Genomic DNA, 22,914 nt, shown 5'->3' on the forward strand with positions numbered 1-22,914 from the left:
CCTCGCATGTTTCTTACAAGTCGTCCGAGCATAATGAGTGTCAATCACGATGTCATGCTGATTTTTAACCTCGAGTCTGCGTGCTCTACGGTGACTATCTTACTGTCTAGAGGTTATTACCATAGAAGTTACCCATTCTAAAGAGCGGCGGTTCAGACCTGAACTAAAGGACTTCTCCTGGATCTCGGTGGGGGTGAGGAAGGCCCATTCATTATCCTCCTTAGTGCCATGTTCTATATGTCTGAATTAGGGTCTTCTTTCATCGGGTTTCTACACTGCACACTTTTCTTTCTCCCAGTACCTTGTACGTAGTGACCTCACCTCGCACCCACACACTTACTGTCCACTTGCTTCTCCCCCCCTACACCCCGTTGTGTCCCTTTTGCCGTGGGTGGCAGAGCAGACTCCACCCGTCGATGGCGCTGGGTGGCGAGCTCAGGCCAGAGAACGAGTGTCCGCACTGCTACACGCTTTTTCGGCGCACTCCCCCGATTGTGTTCTCTGACCGAGAGGTTCGATAATGGGTGACATGGCGCTAGATGTGTAATGTGCCCGCAGAGTTGCCCGACACTAACGTTCTGCCTGGTTGATGCGAACAAGCAGGTGCAATTTACGCGACGACCCCACACGCACACACCTCGGTGAGAGGGGCCGCTATCGAGGTTCCGCTCCCACATACTAATCTTCTGGTATGGTTAAGACCAGAAGGCACCTTAATGCGTGTGAATTTTGCCTTATGGTTAAGGACAAGCTTTTTTTTACATCAGACATGTTAAGGTGGCAGGACGTCAGAAGTGTGTCGTGTTTAAAATGTTTTACCAGAGTGTGGGAAAATCATAGCATTTGGGCTTTTTTGAAGTCTAGATGCAGCAGATGTTTCGAATTCACTTTAGAGGAAAGTCACCGCACCGTGATCTTGCACTTTTGCGATTGGTCTACTACACGGGGAAGTCAGACAAACTTGACCTTTATATAGTCATGTACATTGTTGTATTACCAATGTGTTACAATGTATGTTATGGTTATTAGGGTTTTCGCGCCAAGGATCTATTTGGTTTGAGCATAGTTGTTTAATTAAATAATCAGTCTCTGTACACTTTAAAGTGTAATATGGAACTGTTTCACCCCATAAGTCCATAAAATGTATCGAACAAAATGGCAGCTCGAAGTTAGGGCCTGACAACTTGCAACCAGTGGTAGTCCCTGAGGGAAGTTTGAATATTGAGTTTACAATTGTCAGGAGTGTGTTAACAAAATTATAACAATATGCCAATCCAAGCAAAATTTTTTTACCAAACTTAATGTTGCATGTGTCAAATTTTTGCACCAAAAGTGAGAAAAGTGGGGACCCTATTCCCCACCGTTGTTTGTAGGAAATCACGTAAGATTGTGTACCCTGTATTTATATATTTTGTTTGGCGTTCTTTCGCAGAGTAAACAGCAGCAACTGGAAGTATTTGTTTTAGTTGATGTGTCTGGAAATCGACTGGATGCGCACAGTGTGGTTATGCCTCCATGAGGTAACGTAACACACACACGCATATTGTAATATGTAATGGAATAAAAACTGCTCCCGCCATCGATGTTCCTATAACTGTATGTGCCACATCTTGCTCCAGCATACTGAGGACATTGAATTGCGTCTAGGTGGAAGTGCCATCTGTAGATGGTCTTGGGAGGGAGGGAGCTTTCTCTTAAGAGGATGATCTTTGCCTAGCAATCTAATGAAGAGAAAGGATCTGCTCTCAATACTCTGGTTCTGTTCAAGTACCTGTAAAGGTTTTGTCCCTAACTAATTCAGGGAAAGCCAGTCAATTAAATCCTGTTTTGATGTCTTTGTAACAGCGTTCTCTTTAGATGTATCCGTCAGTTATTTATATTGTTTTTAATTTAACTACAGCATAAACAATAAAAATTTAATTTTCATCATTTATGACGGCATTATATTTAAATAGTGCGTGTTAGCTTATGTAATGTACTGTGAGAATAACATTAACTAACCATGAACAACTGTATTTTCATTAACATTAACAAAGATGAATTACTGTAAGCACTAAAAATGTATCGCTCTTTGTTCATGTTATTTAATACATAACTAGCACGTAACTAATGACACCTTATGTAAAGTGTTTACCTATGGATTTACATATATTAAGGTAATTTGTGAATTTTAAAAAATTTCCCCTAATTCATAATGGAGGTAATGAAGTTGATGGGGTCAACAGATAATTTTGAGATCAAAGTGAAGAGTTTGACTTTTATGCAAACATTTTGTTGAAAGTTTAATATTTTTTAATAAGGATTATTCACGTTGATGGTCTTAGTTACTAACTTTCTGTCAAAGATAGAACTGACCAGTTGGTTTTACATTATGTAGATGAAGGGCTGCAAAGAGGGGGAGTGAAGAATCAAACGTAACCAGCATGAAGATTGATTTTTTTTTTTTCATATACAGTCTTTTTATTTATTCCTTCCTTTTCTAGCTTGTACTTATTTGAACAATGCCTGAAACTTTGTATTACGAGCACTTTCTGTGTCTGTTTGTCCTCTTTAAGAAGAACCCGCTTTATAAGTTCCTAATTGTAAGTCCTGAAAAATGACTAAATGTAAAATGATACAACAGCTGCATTTGTGATAATCTGTTTCATTTTCACTTTGCGCTTTATGTATTTTAAGCTGCTTAAATATTCATCTAGTAACCCGCTTACAGCAAAAAAAATGTTGAGCTTGTATATGGGCTCTAGGGGGCAGACTAAGACACAATGAAGAATGCTGTGCTGTGTGAGTGCATGAAATATAAAATTTGGTCTAAAGTCATGTCTAAGAAAGTCCTGGTCCAGGGACATGTCATCGCTCGCCCTTTAAAAACTGCTTAGATGGTGTGATACTCCACATGGCAAACCTGCAGATATTGCCTGAGAATCCCACAGGGACTCTAATGAATGATCTGGAAAAAGGGAGTGAAACGTGGCTTTTGAGCATTCTCTTGAATAACAGAGAAAAGCATCAACTGTGTAAACCAAACAGGGTTAAAATGGTTGAATCCACTGTTGGTCTGGCAGATGAGATTCTGATCTCATGCACTGTAACATAATTCTCAGCAGATTACATGTATATTTATATGAAAACTAAATCATTAGTTAAAAAACTGTCAGTTAATACAATTATAGAAAAGACCTAATAGAATGCAAATTACAAATATATTATACTACGAATCAGAAGAGTGAACATAAAACAGCCACTGCTTAGAACAAGGGACATAATTAAAATAAACAAATATTTTATTGTGTCATCATAACCCTTTTACATTTGCTGTTCTTGTCTAAAGACCGAACATCATTGAAATTTACTAAAATGCATTAAAAAGTAAAAGGGTTTAACTTACAAATAAAAAGAGGCAAAAAAGCATCCAATTAAACAATCTATAGTTAATGAAAAGGCCAAAGATAACAATTGGCGTTTTTGGTATACAGGCAATTAAGGGCAGGTGTGGATCAGTGTGTTTGTACATATTCATAGCCAAGGCACCTAAAGAGATACTTTCTTAAAAAAAATGTGTCAAACTAGCCAAGCTGTGGTTTTAAAAAACAGGTCCATACTATCACCCACAAACAGCCAACACTACATAGTTTTTCACAAATGTAACTATTTCTCAGAACATATAACCGTGTAAAAAGTGCCCATCAACATGAGAATGTGATGTGGTTCTACAACTCCAGGTAGTCAAAAAAAATTACTCATATTTATTACGTACTTGAACAGTTGTCAATCATGAACCTTCTACAAGATTATTACTGGTTATATATGGAAACAAGAAGTTCCATACTAAAATATACCCAGGACAGTGGCATGATAAATATAACTTCTTTTTAAACAGGAAGTCAAGCTTGTCCAGTGCCCCTCAAGTGCAGTTCACACTTTTTCACCATTACAGCTCAACAAAGTGCACTGCACACTTGTGCAACACTAAATGCCCTACAGTGGATTAAATAATGTCAACCTTTCAGCTTGCTTTTAAATCTTGGGTCAATGATTGTACAGACTTCATCAGCTTTTCACAATGTTCTCTGGAGAGGCCACAATAATGTTCAAGACATCTCTTCTCCAATCACAAGACTTGTGCATCAACTTAAAATCCATCTTGTGGTGGACCTAGTAACAGTGATAGAGGTCAGGCTAGTCTTTAAACCAGGCTGCCAGGCCAGGAGACCACGGTCAATGTGACTTTGTTCTTCTGCAGTTTCAGCATTGGGATCAAGGAGGAGTTATTCATGCCGACTGTAGTGACCCCATTCACAGCCACAATCTCATCGCCGCACCTGCAGGAGAGCAGGAGTCAATAAACAAACTCGCTGCACTCAAGAAAAGTTTGTGGTCAGTTAGATGTTTTTGAAAGAAGTCTCTTTTGCTCACCAAAGCTATTTATTCGATCAAAAATAACCGTAAAACCAGTATTGTGAAATATTAAAATTAAAAAAAAAAAAAAATACTCCATTTTAATATATTTTAAAATGAATTTATTCCTGTGATGGCAAAGTTGAATGTTTCCTTACTCCAATTATCAATGTCACACAATCCTTCAAAAAATTAGCTAATATGCTGAATTGCTGCTCAAGAAGATTTCTTATTATTATAAAATATTTGAAAACATTTGTGCTGCTTCATATTTTTGTGGACTTTTTTACAGTATTCTTTGATGAATAGAAAGTTCAAAAGAACATACTGCATCCTTGCTAAATAAAATGATAAATTGTTTTTTTAAAGCAACAACAAAATAGTCTTACTGACCCCAAACTTTTAACCAGTAATGCTGTAAAGAGGACAAAAGACTCACTTGAGGCGTCCATCAAAGTGAGCTGGTGTTCCAGGCACTATGGTCTTTGATGAAGAAGGGGCTGCTGGCCACGACTCTCCTCATATCCTCCCACGATACTGAAGCCCCAACTTTCACTGTTGGTCTTCATCAGCATAATATCACGACACCAGTGGATGTAACTTGGGATTAAAAGATATGGTCAAATTATAAATTTTGCTCATATTTAAGCCCTTGTGGCCAATATGCTATCCTAAAGTTATAGAATGAGGACATCAAACTTGAATATTGCACTCAACAATTAATATCACAACATGCCCAGTGAGAAAAAAATCGTACCTAGGCAGGCCCAACCAGTGGGTCCAGAGAGGAGCCCAGTTAATGTCATCCTCTTTGGGTCCCTCCAGTGTGTACCATGTCTTCTCTTGTGCTGGATTCTCCAACCTGTTCCCCTCCTCAGAAAAAGTTGGATGACTTGCAGCGTTACTGTGTTTTGAGCAGCCTGAGTCTTTAGGATGGTCACCGCCTCATTGTAGGTCAGATGGGTCAGGTCCATACCATTTATACTCAGCAATACATCACCTGGGAAAACAGCAGCCACGACATCAGTTAACTCAAGCATTGCACATGACGCTCACAGAGAAGAGCATTTTATATGGAGCCACGACTGAGGAGAATAACCTGTTTTGATGGTGCCGTCTCTGTGCAGGCAGCCCACCGGCTGCACGCTAGTGATGTAGACGGGCAAACGGCTGCGGCAGTCTCTCCCACCTGCGATGGTGATGCCTAGAGAGTGTCGAGGTTCCTTCTTCAGACTCACTGTCTTCTCTTGACTGGAGAACCCAAGTGGAGGCTCCTGAATCCAGATAACGCACATTAAACAACTTGCACAACACAAATTTAGTCAAAAGAAATGTTTTAATGTGGATGTAAGTAACAACAACTTTCACCAGCGGCTGAATTAAGTACAAGTATATGCACAAACAGTCATGTAAACACTGTACCAGTCCAGTTTTTTTGCATAGTTGGACTAACAGATAACTTGGTTATATCTACCATGTACAATAACTTTTAAAAAACTTTTTTTCAAATTTTTTTTTGTATCTTTTAATGTTTTTTAATGAATGACTCTTATGCTCACCCAAATTTGTATTCATTTGATCAAAAATACAGTAAAAAAACAGTATTTTTTTCTCTTTAAAAAAATAAATTGTACTGACTCCAAGCTTTTGAACGGTGTACACAAAGTAAACAGACTACAACTGCCCTTGCATTGTGAGCATGCTTTGAAAAACAAATATTTGATTAAGTATGGTTACAGTTGTGTCATGTATACTTAAAAGACTGTACCTCAAATTACTGCAGATCCATAGTAACTGTGCATGTAAGTGTGCTTAATGATTAATGATAATTGAGTGGTTCTGAAAAGGTTTATACTTGGGGGATGGGTGAAAAGTGAAAGCTTAAGACATGTGACTGACTCCTGCGGTGAAAACATTTGTAAAAACAAAACATCCCAGATCCTGCTGCGAAGCAGAGAGATGCGTTAATGTGAGCGGCTCTGACACGCTGCCATCGTAATTCAAAGATTGTGGCAAGACGCTCTTCTTCAGCCATCTTCTCCCAGTCTTACTGGAGTCTCCAGACCTCTAGAGGGGGAGGGGCTGCCTCTTCCTACCCAGCAGGGTGGCCCTTCCTCCCAGCATGAGCTCAAGCTCCATCTCCACAGGTGAAAGCTAACTGTCACCAGCTTTGATCCCCAGCTACAAACAAACACAGTGGCTGCAGCAGCTCAGAGAACAGCACCCCAGCCTTTTGATCAGGGACGAGTCCCAGTGAGAGAGGGGGGCATCTGCTTTCATCTCCCACTACCCAGCCTGTGTTTGCTGCCTCTGCCTTCAGCTGGTGAGGAAGTGTCACAAAAGCAGGGTGTGACTGATCTCTGGGTGAAAAGACACCTCGCGTGCAGGCAGCACAGCCTATGAAACATGCAACCAAGCTTTTGCCACGGAGTCAAACTGTAACTACAAAACACCTTTCTTTTACTTTGTGATCCCCTTTACAAGACAAGGGCATTGCATGACTACATCAAAATACAATAAACTACCTCATAATATGCAAAGCACTACAATACATGTTAATCTAATAAATTGCAATCCATGAAGATTTGTGAAAATGTCAAATGTATGAGACAAATTCATGCTGTCTTACTGATTTGCTGAATCTTTCTTGTATGGTTTTCTTCACTTTTGGCCAGTGTTGTATATATAAATTACTGTTCAGATATAATATTTTTATTCAGCAAGGATGCATTAAATTGATCAAAAGTGACAGCAAAAACAAAAAAGTATTTCAAACAAATGCTGTTCTTTTGAATTTTGGGCAAACATTCCTTAAATGAAGAATCCCCAAAAAAAGGCATTAAAATTTCCACAAAAATAGTAAGCAGCACCGCTATTTTCAACACTGATAATAATAGGAAATGTTTCTTGAGCAGCAAATCAGCATATCAGAATGATTTTTGAAGGCTCATGTGGACAATGAAGACTGGAGTAATTATGCCGAAAAATCAACTTTGCCAACACAGGAATAAATCACATTTTAAAATATATATTAAAATCGAAAACAGTTGTAATTTTTATTTAAATTTTAGTTTGTAAAAATAATAGTATTTCACAATATTATTGTTTTTACTGCCTTTTTGAAGGATTTTTTTTTTTTACTGACCCAAAATGTTTGAATGGTGCATACATTTTATATATATATATGTATGTAGATAAAAGCAAGAAGTAAGAGGGGGAATGGGATTGGGTGTGAGCAAAACTTACACTTGCACCACCTAAGTAAGCATTATGGTAGGCCACAGCTATGACTATTTGTGCCTTTAAATCTACTATATTATGCTTTAGGGCTTGTGAAGCACGCTTTTTACCTTCAGGTATTCGGATCGTCGTCTGAAGTACTGTGGTTCTGGGACCCTCCTGGACCCTCTGCTCTGACCCTCACCACCCTCTTCAGAGAGATCAGGGAAGTCTCATCACTACGAAGTTCACGCGCATTTCACATGCCTGCCACACACATAACAGAGAGCATAACAATCACTTACATTTACTATAAAAACTTAAATCCTATATATATATATATAGTGTTTAAAAGTAACAGATTGTATTAACAGTAATTTGAGACAGTAACAGTAAATTTCCCTTTTTCTCTGTGAAGTGATTCTGTCTGTCTGTACCTGTATGATCTGAGCTGCACTCTCTGGGGTGCCATGTCTCAGGTCCTGTCCGTTGATCCCCAGCACTTTATCATTGTTCCTCAGTTTGCCATCTTTGGCAGCCAGCCCCCCAGGCAGCAGGTCCAGGATGAAGACTCCTGGCTCCTCAGATTTACGGATAAGTTTGATGCCCAGTGGCTCCGAGCGCTCACGCTTTACTAGGGTCACCTGGATGATGGTGCCGTGGTTCTGGTTGGGATGGGTGATTGTGATGGGGGAGAAGCTGAGGGTTGAGCAAGATGTTCAGGCCGGGGCTTGAAGCCCTTCTCCTGCATGACAGTTAGCCTGACGCGGGCGGGAACATGACTGCCGGAGCACAGTGATGGCACGAATGTGGGGGATGGATGCCAAACTGACGTCATTCACCTGAAAAGATCATACTGTTAGCTTGCAGTCACAAAGCAATGAAAGTAACTATCTTTTCTTTCATATTGTGTCATACAGTCAAGTGAAACAAATAAACAAAATAAATAAAAAGAATATAAAGACAGGGACATGGTTCTGTCCATCGTTTATTGTTTGGGTGGAGGCAGATCTAAATGCAAGCTTGATTGTATGAAAGGAATGGGGTTTAAGTCACCAGAGGGAAGTCTGTAGTTTTCACTGGAAGATTGAGTTAACCTTGGGATTTTAAACATTACAAGTTACATTTTTTTTTTGTGGTTGTTTACATTTGGAACATGTATGGATGAATCATTTACAATAAGATAATAAGAAGCCAACTTTACACCCAAACACCTATAAAGATCATTTGGATCATTTTGGTTTTAAGCTTTCATGTTTAAACGCTAAAAAACAACACAATATGGGTATCTCTCACATGTTTCGGAGGTTTTTTAATGTTAAAGTCAATATTTGTACTTACTTGGACACAGTCTTGCCTCACAAAATTAAAGCACTGTCTTAATCACACTCATGTGGGAATTCAAGTTAAAGGTGCACTAAGCGATGATTTTTGAAAAACGCTTTTGACCACAGTGTCGGACCGAGTCCCAAAACACACTCGCAGCCAATAAGCAGTAAGGGCGTGTCTAGTAATGATAAGGAGAAGAAAGCACTCAGCGAGTGCACAGGATGAATTAGCAGATCGACTATAGATAGCAAGAGATGGTAGGTAAAAAAAATAAATGAGGACAATTTCAGAGGAACAAAACATTAAAAAGAAGGGTTAATATACACGTAAATATACAGCTTTCCAGGAGTGGAAGGGAATCGGATGCCAAGGTTGCCTTGTTTCTTCTTGATAGTGTTACGATGATTTTGCTTTTTCACACAACAAAATTGTTGGCTTTTGCTTGAATATGTTGTGGCCGACAGGCATAGCAGATTCCACCATCATCGCTGCCAGGGTGGTGTACTGCTGGGGTATGGACATGTTTGTTTTGGTGCTTACAAATATCATCATCATTTGGCAAAAATCGCTAAGTGCACCTTTAATGTCTAACCTTTATTTTAGATCCAACCAGTTTGTTTTGTTTTCTCTAAAGAACACCATATTAAAATATACTAAAATAATGCTGATATTTATGCTTCTGGACCAAAAAAGAGAGAGAAAATCTTTTTGGAACAGTCCTTTGTTAATCAATGCTGTGTTGAAACCAGAAGAGGGAAAAGAGAGATCCCATTTCAAGAAATTAGATATCTAAGCCATCCACAGATCTCTTTACAAGCTCCCTAAAAAGCCAAAGAAGCTCCGCTCAGGATACAGATCATCCTAGGGCTGACGGCTAACCTCTTTCAGATTCCATATTTATGACCTCAGAGAAGACAAGCTGGAGGCATACATTAAAACTCAAGGTTGAATTTGAATGTGAAGCCAGTCATGCTGGTTTGTTTTACTAAGGCATTGCATTCCAGGACAGCTAGAAGCAGAAATCCTAGGAGAGCACAGGATTGTGGGAACAAGAAAGTAAATTTGTTTAACTGAAACTGAATTGTAATTGAGAAGCATTACTGTGTAACTGAGCTTTTTTAAAGGTGAATTATGAAGTTTAATGCCAAGTTAAATATTTTTACAAATAAACAAATACATTGTGTTTTTGCGAAGAGTCACCTGAATGGTGTTTAGGATGAAGACTGTACACATAATAGCTTTTTATGCAAAGTGTTTTAATTATGTATTTCGTCGTGTTGAAATTACGTGATCCACAGTGTTTCACTAAATGTTGGAGAGCAAAATTAGACAATGAAGCACTCTTATTATTGTGCTTTAATAGATTAAACAAAGAGATACTCAGTACCTTTACCGCCGAAGAAAGCAGAAAAGGTCTTTAGTCAGAAGACCAAAAGACTGACAAAGGCAAAAAATGAGCGCAAGCATCACTACAGCATACACAATGTAGACAGATTTGATGACTGAGACCAAGTTGCTTCGATTTTACTAGGACAGATAAAGTAATTAATTCATTTGTAGACCACACTCTAAGACTCACTAGTGTCGGTGTAATAAAATTCTGATCTCTGTACTTAAAGTACACAAAGAACAGCGAAGCTAATGTTAGCTAAAGAACTAATGAATGCCCCATTAATGTCTAAATTGGTCTTAATGACATCGGAATTTTAAAATTTAACATGTGAATGACTCCCTGCTCCATCTTCCATTATGTAACAAAAAAACCAACTGTAAATCAGCTAAATATGACCATTTAGAACTTGTGAAAAGTGTGTCAGTCCTATATGACTAAACCTATTTTGATACATGACCTATGACAGAATTTGTCAGATGAACTGAAAACTGTTACAATTTTACATGGTCAATAAAGTGCTAGACAGTGGAAATTTCCCGACGTTTAGGAAAGCAGGGTCTTGTGACCTTTATCCAGGGATGTGACTGCAATGTAAACAATGATGCTGGGGTTTGTACACTGACAACATGAGAACTGGATAGAAAGACAGAGATAAAACCGGTAGAAAACATCTAATGGGTTCAAATCGATAGCAATTGATAATTTAAAACAAACATAATGGCATAGTGAGCTGAGATATGACTCACCTCTAGAATATGATCTCCAGGAGCTAGCTTGCCATCCCGCGCAGCCAGTGAATCACGCACAATCTCCTGGATGACAATGTTGCCCAAGGGTGTGTCCTTCCCTCCTACTATACGCAATCCCAGATCCTCGTCTGGATCCTCTCGAAACAGTTCCACCCACAGTCGCCTCTGCCACAAGACTGGACCTCAGAGGGGTGTCTGGGAATCCAAAAGACCATCAGGAACCTGATTTACAAATGCTTAAAAAATACTAAGTAGTTCAACATATGGCAAAAACACAAGCAGTTTGTTTGTGGCAGCACCGGAATGAGTCATTTATTTAAGCAAGCAACTTTATGACTAACAGCATTTCCAATAATCCAGATGACAGGGTCCAGACTCCCCCCAGGTGTTTTAGAGCTTTAATCAGAAAAAGGTTGATGTAAATCTCTCTGTGTTTATACATGTTCTCAGACAGTGACGATAGTTGGTTTTAATGCCATAATTTATTTTGATGCAATATTAATAACATCCAGACACATCCTGGTTATCTACTCACAGGATAAAGGGGCACATTAAAGATTCCCTCGCTTTTGGTTTACCCCAAAGTAAACACAGCTGCAAATCTATTTTCCTCTGCTTTTCACTGTCTGTGCTACACTGTTCTCACCTTTACCGTGACGTCCTGAGGTTACCACAAATCAAAAACGTTACGTAATTCAATATTATTTAACCGTCATCCTAAATTAAAAATAAAACACTAAAAGCAAACATCAGTGATTTTAAATGTTTATAAAATGCTAAATAAAATTAAAAATGTTATATTTGATTGTGTTACTGTTTGTTCGCTGAAAAGAAAGCAAGCAAGCAAAATTGTCTGATAACCATTTTGGTACTGATATTACATAAAATTATGTATATATTCCTGGTTTTTAATTCAATTTGGAACATCATAAATACTTAGACATGGATCAGCTAATGTTCATATGGTTTTGTAATAATATTTGATGGGCAGGTTACTAGAAAAAAGGAAAGTGCTGCTATACCATCTTCACCCTCTTCAAAGGCTGGATTGACCAGTCCAGGTTCTGAGGGTCCACTGAGTTGACCTGTGCGTGTGATCGGGGTAGACTTGGCATCAGCTAAATCTCCATCTGATTTGCTTCCCTTTAACTCATTCCAGGAGGGTCTCTTTTTTCTCTCCGCCTCTTCCCTGAGTCCTGACTGAATGCAGGACATCTGAGAAAGAGAGAATTAGAGCACACTGAGTCAGAGAGAACTTCTGCATCATTACTCAGTGGTCTGCTGTTAATTAACCTACAAGACATTCATTACCAGATGGCAGCAGCAGTAACTAAAAATATCCTAAACATGCACCAAAGCTGCATACTGCTCTGGATCTGACATATCTAGGAGTCAGCAGAAAACAGCAGTGAAAAACAAATCAATGCTTAATCAGTTCAGTGTTGCAAAGCTACATAGCATTTATCTATTAAAGATGAACATGCTCAGGGAGAGTGAATTCTCTGTACAGAAACAAGAGGAGCTATGCAGATGAAGTCACAAACAGGCTTTTCTGCTGCATTGCAGGGATAGAGATGGTACAGGTAAAATGGAAAAAAAGAAAAAAAAAAAAGGAAAGAAAGAAAGAGCAGAATAAGGTCTAGTCTGGGTTTCACCATGTCAACACCTCCCTCCCCATCCCCACAGCTGCTCTTTGTGTTTACATTGGGCTGTTCCTGACCATGTGAACTATCAGCCAAACAACCTTTAGACCATGCTTTTACATCATAGAAGATAAGAATCTGATAAAACACAGGAAAAAAACCCATGTAAGGGAGATGAACGCTGAGGCACAGGGTCATTGTATGCAGTGTTCCAATAGCTCAAACAGTAGAGCAATAACACCAAAGTCATGGGTTTTATTCGCAGGGGCTTTTTTCCTTTTTTGCATACCGTATCACCTAGATCATAAACTATGGCTTTGCATTCAGTGAATCAACAATTTAGAGAATTCTTGTGAGCGGGGTTTGAACTCTTAATACTGCGTAAATACTGTTACTAAATAGGCAAAAATGTGACTTGTCAACAATGTGTTTCTGGCATAGGTGACGAAGCTGAACTATCTGCACACATCCTATAGTAGTCACTCATGTGATTCCTAATTAACTCCATTATATAAAAGAAAGTTCACCCAGTTCTTTTAGTATTCGGTCATACAGTCCACTTATGTCTATTCCTTTAATCCTGCTCAGCTCTCTCAAATCTCTCTGTTCACATGAAACCTGAATAAGTGGAATTCCACAATTTTTTAAGCAGCTCTCTTAATGGCTACATGTGCATGTTTATCCACAGACTGATTTCATTTCTAGATTATGATATCTGCATTATCTATGTCTATATCTCTTTGACTTTATGCTATGTTGCCCTAGTAATATGTAAACATTTCCTTTGTGGCATGCACTAACCTGTTGTGTAGATGGGGCTGCAGCTCGCAGCGTTGCATGCTCTGCTGGCACTCACTGTGGAATGGGCACAGCACGGCCAGTTTGTCCAGCAGGTTGCGCACCAGAAGGCTGGAGTGCACGGCAATTCTGGAGCTGAAGCCTCTGGCGGTCGACAGGACAGAAGTCCTGGTCATGCAGGAAGGTGCTGAGGCATTGGAAGCAGTACGTGTGGCCGCACGGCGTATCCATGGGCTGCAACAGAGGCTGCAGGCAGATGTGGCACACCAGCTCGTCATCCACCTCGTCCTGATATTCAAACAAGTGACTGTCCCGACCATCATGACACTGTCCACATTCCTTACACACCCGCACCCATGTTATGCCACCCGCTGGTGGAAACTCCTTGGGCTCCGTCATGGCCTGAAGAAGTTAAGTTGGACGTCCTCAGGGCTGGAGAGCTTATGCCACTTTCTCAGCTTGTAAACTCTACATCAGCTTCCTCAGATGAGAAGCAATCAAATATTTCCAATCCAAAAAGAGAACGAACTGCTAGCCGCTTCATCTACACCCAAGTTTCTGTTGGAAAAAAGAACAAAGGAAAACGAACTGCTCACGTCAAGCATTCTTTTTTTCGGGCTCATGCTGGCTGGGACACAGGAACTGACATGGATCCACTTAACCACAACAGTATAGGAAGAGGGCTGCCAGCTGTATCCTTTCCACGACTTTCCTTCCTCAACAGCCATCTGAGTTTGGCTAAACTTTTCTCTGTTCAAGTCATTAAACCGGTTAAGCTCTGTGAAATAACAGGAGGGACAGCAGTCAAACTACCTCACTACTAGGGTGAACAAAGAAGCTGCTCAGGAAAAAAAGAGAGCAAGGACTCAAAATGAATAGTGTAGAAATGACAAGCTTGTTGTTAATGACTTCATGCCTGATCAGTAATGGGTCACTTCCCTCTGTGACCTCACATAATCTCTGCTAAATCCATCTACAATGAAACCCTAAACAATGTGTATCGTAACCTTAAATAAAACTACATTATCGATGTCATGTGGTGGGACTCCCTAAAAACTCAAAAAACGTTTATATATGAATTAATAATTCATTATTATTATCATCTTTAATTAATAATAAAATAAAAAACACTTTTAACCTTGGAAATATATTTTACTTTAAAAAAGGAACATATTCGAAGTGTAAAGAATTGGTCACTTTTTGGCCAATACCACAATGCAAAACCCAACTTGAAATTTAGAGCATTTATTTTATTATTAGATTTTTCCTCTTATTTATTGTGGGCACTCATGTCAGTGACCCTCATAATGATACTACAGAAATTCTTGTTTAGAATACCATAAATACATAATGATAACACTACACCAAAAACTACCATTCAATACAAACAATTAATAACACAATGCAATGACACAATTAACAACCAGCATGTCAATGGATGTGCAAAACAAACACACCATCTGCCATGAATGTGGAGGTAGTAAATCTCAATCATTATTCCAACCCACCTCAGATGCTGGCAGTGCAGTCAGACTCCCAGCAGCCACTGCATGTTAAAAAAAACAAGAAACTCAAGCCCAACAGCTGCGCTGGCCGCCTGCAGCCTGAACTGAAACCAGAGCCCCGTCATCTCAACTAGGGACAGAGTGTGTTTGTGCGTGTGAGTGTGTGTGTGTATGCAAGGACATGCAGTTAAAGGGGCAGCTCAACAGACTGGAGAGAAATGTTCAGAGTCCGGCTGTGTCGACTCAGGAGGAGGGGTTGAGAGGCGTGCTGTATGCTGTATGTTTGGTGTGTGTGTGTGTGGTGTGTGTGTCAGGGGACGAGGGGGGAGAGTAGACTGCTGATGTGGTACTAGTACAGGCAGGGCATTCTAAGAACTAAGCTCAACCTCTGGCCAGTTACACAGTGAGTTATGTGTGTGTGTGTTGTCCATGGTTGAGCAGAACATATTATACAGGCAGGGCATTCTAAGAACTAAGCTCAACCTCTGGTCAATTACACAGTTGAGCATATTATTTTGTTATTTTATTCATTAAAGGGGCCAAGTCAAATAGAATTCAATTTATCATTCTAAAACTAAATAAAATATTTAACAGATATTATATATTCAGGGTTTTCAAAATTTTAGATGCAACAGACCCCCAATATTATCAAACGTAATCAAGGGATCCCATCCTAAAATTTAAAAAGCAGCTATATATTTCATGTATAAAAGACCCAGTTTATACTGGGAAAATTATATATAATATAATATTATAAATATTATAAAATAAAATTATTTGGAAAATATTTAGTGTTATATTACATTTTTTTCCTACCGTATAGTACTCTATTGTTAGATGTATTATTTATTTATATAATGTTTGTTTTTCAGAATTTGTGTAATGTTATTTTTTGTTATTTATATTTACATTTTCTAGAATTGTTGTTATGTAAACTTTTCCACTGACCCTCTCATGGTTTTATATATATGTATATAAACTAGTATGTATGTAAATATTTATATTTAATTGTGCTACTTTTACATTTGTTTATCTTTGTTATCCATCATCTAACACCCAAAATTAAGCTTTAAAAAACACTTTAAAAATTTAATAAAAATCATTTAGTCATTTAGTTCACTGTAAAATGTAATCTTTTGGCAATCATCAAAAGATCAAATTTTCATACTGTACATAATGCTCTGATGCATACATTTTTAAAAGTATTTAAAATGCCTGATTTTAAGTTTAATTACAGTTTTGGAGACCAAAACCCCGTATCGAATTTTAATATCGGCCATAACATGAAAATAACTTACCAGAATTTTAATATTGCAGCCCATGCATGTTTAATACTATATAGTGTAGAAAAAATACTGATTAATACGTGCCATTGTAAAATTCATCACCACAATTCTAGGGTGGGCTAGGTCACAAATTGCAACTATGGTCCTGAATGGTAGCAAACTGAATATATATAACAATATTTTCATTCATAAGAATATGGTTTGGGACCCTTTACTGAAAGTAAATATACAGTCTAAACGGGTCGGAAGTGCCTTAGTAAACACCACAAATTAAGAGCAGCCTAGATAAATATTCTAAAACCCTCAGCCTTATGGCTCAGGTGATGTGTTTTGCTAGAATTACTTCTGCACTTGTCCACTGAAGCTGTGACCCTGGCTAAGATAGATGGACTCAACCCATAGCCTCATGGGAGTATCTTACACACTGGAGACAAGCAGCTTGTCAGTCTCTCCTGTCCCGTAATGATGTAGAGTTTGTGAACCTCTCCAAAGTTGAATTCCACTACAAAACCTAACAAATCTAAGTCCACATAACTCACTGAGCACACAATGTATCACCTGTTTGTGTACTAAACAGTCACTGAATGTGGACTGTTACAAAAGTCCATACAGTGTTTCCAGATGTTAGGATTACCAGGATGCTGATGTCATAAATTAGCACTATTCCTGTCCTTTCCACCGCCTACAGAACAAATGGTAAATCAAAGAAAACGTGAACACCCAGTCTGAAATGCTCTCACCTACCCAATTCTAGCAGGGGCCATGAATCATTCCCTCAGACACACCCTTATAGAATGAATGCACAGGCAATGGCACAGCCCCAATAGAATGACTTAATTTGGAAAGTATGAAAATATAACAGTCACCACCCAGAGTTTTTCTTCAAGTCAATAGGAACAAGCAAAAAGGCTGATTAAACACTGTCTACTCTAACCATTAATACTTGCCACTGCCTCTAATCAACATTTTAGGCCTTAAAGATGCAATTCACCCAGAAAAGAAAAACCGTTTCACCATTTATTTCCCCCTTATGTCATTCCAAACCTTTTCTTTTTATGTGGAACACAAAAGGAATAAGTAGGGACATAATGATAGGGAATGACAGCTTCAGTCATCATTTACTTTTCACCGCATCTGTGCGCTGTCAACATCGTTTAGTGTTCCACAGAAGAAAGTCATACCTTACCCGAAGACTGAAATAACACTAGAAGTAAATGACGACAGAATTTCAATTTTCTGGATGAACGATCAATTTAATGTTAGAACAAGTGTGAACAACCAGTAGAACAACACACTTTCTCTTCTACAAGAATAAACAAGCTATCTGAAAAATACACAGCACAAGCAAACAACCAGAACAATGGGACGAAGAAAGTACGTGCATCATATCTGCTTACTTTTGGAAGTCTGTTGCAGTTGTTTTTCTGAAAGGAGGACTCCACCTTCTGGAGGGGGGTACATTCGTCCTTTTTATGGAGTCATAATCTAATTTTAAACAGCATGCTTTTTAAAAAATACAAATGTTTTTACTTTATTACAGCATATCATCTGATAGAAAATATTTGACTTTTCTAACCCTTCTGAATCGGTGTACGTGGTCTGACCCACACGTTGCAGGTAGATGTGACACACGAGAAAGTAGAAGCCATAAATCATTCATCAATCAGCTGACAGGAGATTCTGATGGTAACCTGGACAAACCTAGTGCCCCTTGAATTACATGTTGGGCAAAGAAGCAATACAAAATCACAACATATATTTCTTCGTGTAACTCAACGTAGTTACCTTTATCTTAACAACGTACCCAAACTGCTAAACCCACCTACATATGTGTTCGAGCTCAACTGTTATGAAAGAAGCGGGTAATTAGTGTGTAATGTTCGCTTTTACTGTCCTTTAAACCATCATTCATTCACATTCAATAATAATAAGGCAAACAACAGTAGCTTACAAATGAAGTTAAAGCAAATATTGTGAGATTGTGTCACGTAAGAAAGGAGACGCGCTGGATGTTTCGCGCTCAAGACCGAAACTAGTCTTACCTGTGCGGATTTTCCGGAAGTAATAAAACAAAGACGCGGTCGAAATATAAAACATCATCCGTCTTCACTTCGTCTAAACTCTAAAATATGAGTATCTCATCATTTCCTTTCCCACGTTTTAATAAACTGGACAACACGGCAGGTATATACTCAAAATGGTAGCGACGCAACCAGCATAAGTTTCAGGCAAACAAGTCGGATCTGACGCTTTCACAGGAAAGTTCGCGCAGGTAGAGAAATAAACTCACCTTTGGACTCACGCGGGAAAAATACTGAATTTGGAACATGTTAAAAATACTGAAATGTTGAAGTCCGGGATCATTTTTTTAAACGTTGTTGGCTGGGCTTGTTGTATGTGGGTGTGTGTGTGTCGGCGACATTGAAACTAACATTCCTATAAAACATTATTTATGAAACACAAAAGAAAAAGAAAAGCAGCGATATACGAAAAAAAAAAGAAAACAAAAAGAAGGAAAATATATATATGATATATATTGTAGTATGTATGTAGTATATATGTATATATGGATCATAATATATATATATATGTGTGGGGTGTTATATATGTATATATATAATATATACATATATACATACATAACTACATATACGATACCTACATATAGTATATAGATTATATATATATATATATATATATATATATATATATATATATATATATTAGGCCTATATTTTATAAACTTACTAAATATAAACACAACCCCTCACAAACAGACCCAATAAAAGTGTGACTTGACATTTATGATGAAAACAGTTCAGTTAAAAACTTTCTTCATTATATTGTTGACACTTGTTTGAATGTTTTCCCATTTAGTTTTTATTGTGCTCACTTGTTTCCTAAACTGTTATTACAAAAATGATTCTGATATTTTCATTTTAATGGAGTTTAAAATTTAATTTCCTAATATTATTCTAATTTAAAAGATGTGTGTGACAACTACCCCCAGTCTCCCATGTACACAAAATATCAATAGATTAATTTATGAGTTTTGATTAATCTGCAGGACCATCTTATTTGTCTTCTGAATGACTATAGCTATCGTGCATTCTTCATGATTTGACAATAGTGTTAATGTTTAATGTCAGCTATTCATTAGCGGCTGTGAGATAGCTGAAGTCTGACAACACCTGTATGGGCATAATTCATTTTAGTATAATGCACTTGTCCAACTTTTAAGTGTCCTCATTCAAACAGTTCATGAGTATAATTCTTTTATTATTGCATAATTAACAAATTAATTGCAAGGACCTTTGCAATATTCTCTGAGCAGTTTTTCATCAAGCAGCAACCCAGCAGGAGTCTATTCAAATGAAACTTTTCTTAATAACTATAATTTTAAGAGAATAACTCTTACGTGTTAATTCTTCTCTCTCTCTACTAGAAATTCAGAGTGAGTGCAAAAAAGTCTTTCTAAATGATGATGTCCAATAAAGTAATAATTCTTTGTTTGTGATCCTGCCAGTTAAAAGCACTTTGAACACTTGAACAGTGTGTGGCTTCTACCCCCTGCAGGATGCAAGGGAAGTCTACCCTCATAAAACCACTGTGCTGAGGCTTGTTCCCTCTTTGATTTATACCCCTGTATGTCCAGCACAGACAATTGACTCTTGCTTATCAAACCAATCACTGTTCAAAACATACTTTGTTTCAAAATATTGTCCATTGCTCAAAATACTGTTGTTACTAAGTAGTGTCCATTATAAAATTATACAATCTTTAGAAAAGAATCCCCAGGTCAAATCTACAGGCATTCTGACACAAACAAAAGCTGGTTTTGGTAGTGAATCATATAAATGTTTTTTATATTTGTCATTGTAACTCAATGTTGTGTGAGCTTGTACAGTTGTCCAGAAACCCCTTGTGTAACCCTAAAAACACAGAGTGATGCACAAACATCACGTAAGTTAAATTGATTTATAATTGATTATCAAAAGCAAGCTAAATAAAATTGTTTTCTTATGCAGAGATCAGCTGTGTGAGTGTCACATTTGTGCAGCTGTCCCCCAGATGGTTTACACTCACGATGGATGACTGAGACAGTGAAAGCATGTTATCGTGGATGTGGTAGGTTATGTAACTTGCAAGAAGAAATAATATTTAAAAAAAAAAACCTTCAATGTAGTCTTTATTTTATTTATAAACTGATTGCCAGTTTTATAACTATAGTGGGGATCGGATTGCTATACAACACAATACATCAAATGTGGAATACAACCGAAATGCATTTTCCAGCATTAGTATAGCCACTGTATTCTAAAGCATTCCAACTGTGACCCTGGCTGTTGAGGGGAGAGAAAGTCTGTGTGTATGAAGACACAGCTAACGTGAAAGGAAATGAAAAACAACAATAGCAACAATGAGTAACAGACTGACCCTTTTGCTGAATCAGTCCTATGGGCTCCTCTTTTGGAGCACAACTCCCACAAATAAGAATGAACCTGTTTGTCTTTCCTGGGATCGGTAAACATCCTCAACACAAACGGCAGATGTGAGAGAAGAAAGTCACACTACCAGGGCAGCTGCACATCTCACTGTATGTGTCTTTTGAGGTCTGTAGGAGGGAACTGATAATGAAGGCTCTTACGTCTTAATTCTGTTTTAATTGTCTTTGTCATTGGGCCATGTACAGGAATTAGAACTTAATACTTAAGACTTGAATCTTGATATAAAAATATTTTATTTTATCTACACATTTTCCAAACCTCTTGTCATGGTGGTCCGTCCAACCAAAGATTTGATTGATTCATCCATCCATTCATCTCCAATCCACTTGTCCTGGATGAATGGTCAGTCCATCACAGATTATATTTACTATATCTTGTCACTACTATAACGTGTGCAAGCCAATATACATAATTTATATACATGTGTACTCACAGATCTATCCACTGTAACATCCTGCATCCTTCTCTTAACACGCACACTTACTGACCTGGTGCAGGTGCAGTGAATATTACAGCTCTGTTGCTAGGAGGACCAATCAAAGAACATTAACTCCACAGGCAGTTCCCCACATCTTATTCAACACAAGACCCCCCCTCCTCTCCTGGCCCAACAGCCAGGCATCTGTTTCAGGCTGCAGCTTTGCACCCCCAGACTTCAGGCCTGTCTGGCATCCACATGCAGGCCCTAAATCAGTGCTAGGTAGCAGGCAGACGCAGCCCACCCCCGCTATGCATTAGTTTGACATTCGAGTGTCACTTTAACAATCTTCAGCCATCAAAATTCAGTGTGCTGTTTTGGTGAAGCATGTTCTTACTTTGCCCTTACTTTCTGGCAAAGTTGATTTAGCTAAAAAGGAAGTGTAGATTATTTCCATTAGGTAAATGGAAACATGATCTCCAATGTTTTAAGCTCTCTATCATAATAATGCTCTCTAAACTACTGTTGCTCAGTGAAGGGCAAGTTTTACTGTGTTAACTTTTCACTCCACTTCACTCCAAAGCGAAATGGCTAATTGCCCATCTGCCATTCCTCCTGTAGCTATCTGGCTCTCCTTGCAGACATCACCTCTGGGGCTGTGTTTGCTTGTTTGTACCTGTCATGTGGGCCTGCTTGTCCACCAGCATGCCACTTGGTAACATCTTATCAGTTTCTTAAAGATCAAAGACCCATGGTGATCTTTATCAGCCGATATACCTCCCCTCCTTCTTCACTCGGCCTCCATCAAAGTACTAAAACAGTGTATACCATGCCCTTTAAGCACTTTAGCCTTTCCTCTTCTTATCAACAGAGAAGGGTTTTCATTCTTCAGAGTCCAATAAGGCCTTGGAACATGGAGAAAGAGACCAGACTGACATGTGTGTTCACAGTTACATAGAAGAGCCCATTAGGGTTAACAGGGGGGGGGTTAATTCAACATTGTAAATCTGAGCAGTTATGTAAACTCTCAGTCACTCTGTGAAGTGAATTCATGTAATTTATTATTTTATTATGCTGTAAATCTGATTACTTTCTTGTGATGCTACTCCTTAGCTGATTTTCAATCAATCTTGTATAATTTTTCTACAATTAGAATTTCAGCTGAATAGAACTCATACATTTATGATTGTTTCTTTTTTTACTTTTTCCCTGCTTTTATTCCCCGGTAGGTCCTCAAGTGTATTTCAAAGTCAAACTGACTGAACATTTATGCATTTATTGATGTGCAGACAGCACAGACGGGTCTAGGGGTAAGTTACCAAAAGTCACGACCTTGTCCTGACCTGGGTTAAGGAAGTGGTCATGCAGCTCTGGACAAACAGCTGTGGAGGAGAGAGACTGAAAGGCCAGGCGGTTGTGCTTGAACAATAGCCGCCGCACATTCAGCCTGGGAGTTACACAAAGGCCAGAGCTGCCCCCTTCACCCTAGTCACACCTCACCATAGAGCTGGCATTTCACACTCCTCTGTTAACAGTCATTCAATCAAACTACTGTTTAACATTGTTTTTTGGGTCTTACTTTTTAAAATCAATCCCGGGCACATACTGCTGTGTGTTTTTAGAAATATGGTTTCCTACAATGGTTTTTACAGGGGGGCCTATATTATGTGC

At 38.4% G+C, this 22,914-nt stretch overlaps 1 pseudogene; it reads right to left on the bottom strand.

Annotated features, from left to right (window-relative positions):
- Positions 1-3,968: 3,968 nt before the first annotated feature.
- Positions 3,969-18,499, bottom strand: LOC122134382 (annotated as a pseudogene).
- Between the last annotated feature and the right edge of the window lie 4,415 nt (positions 18,500-22,914).

This window comes from Cyprinus carpio, unplaced genomic scaffold (genome assembly GCF_018340385.1).
Source record: "Cyprinus carpio isolate SPL01 unplaced genomic scaffold, ASM1834038v1 S000006696, whole genome shotgun sequence".
Taxonomy (NCBI): domain Eukaryota; kingdom Metazoa; phylum Chordata; class Actinopteri; order Cypriniformes; family Cyprinidae; genus Cyprinus; species Cyprinus carpio.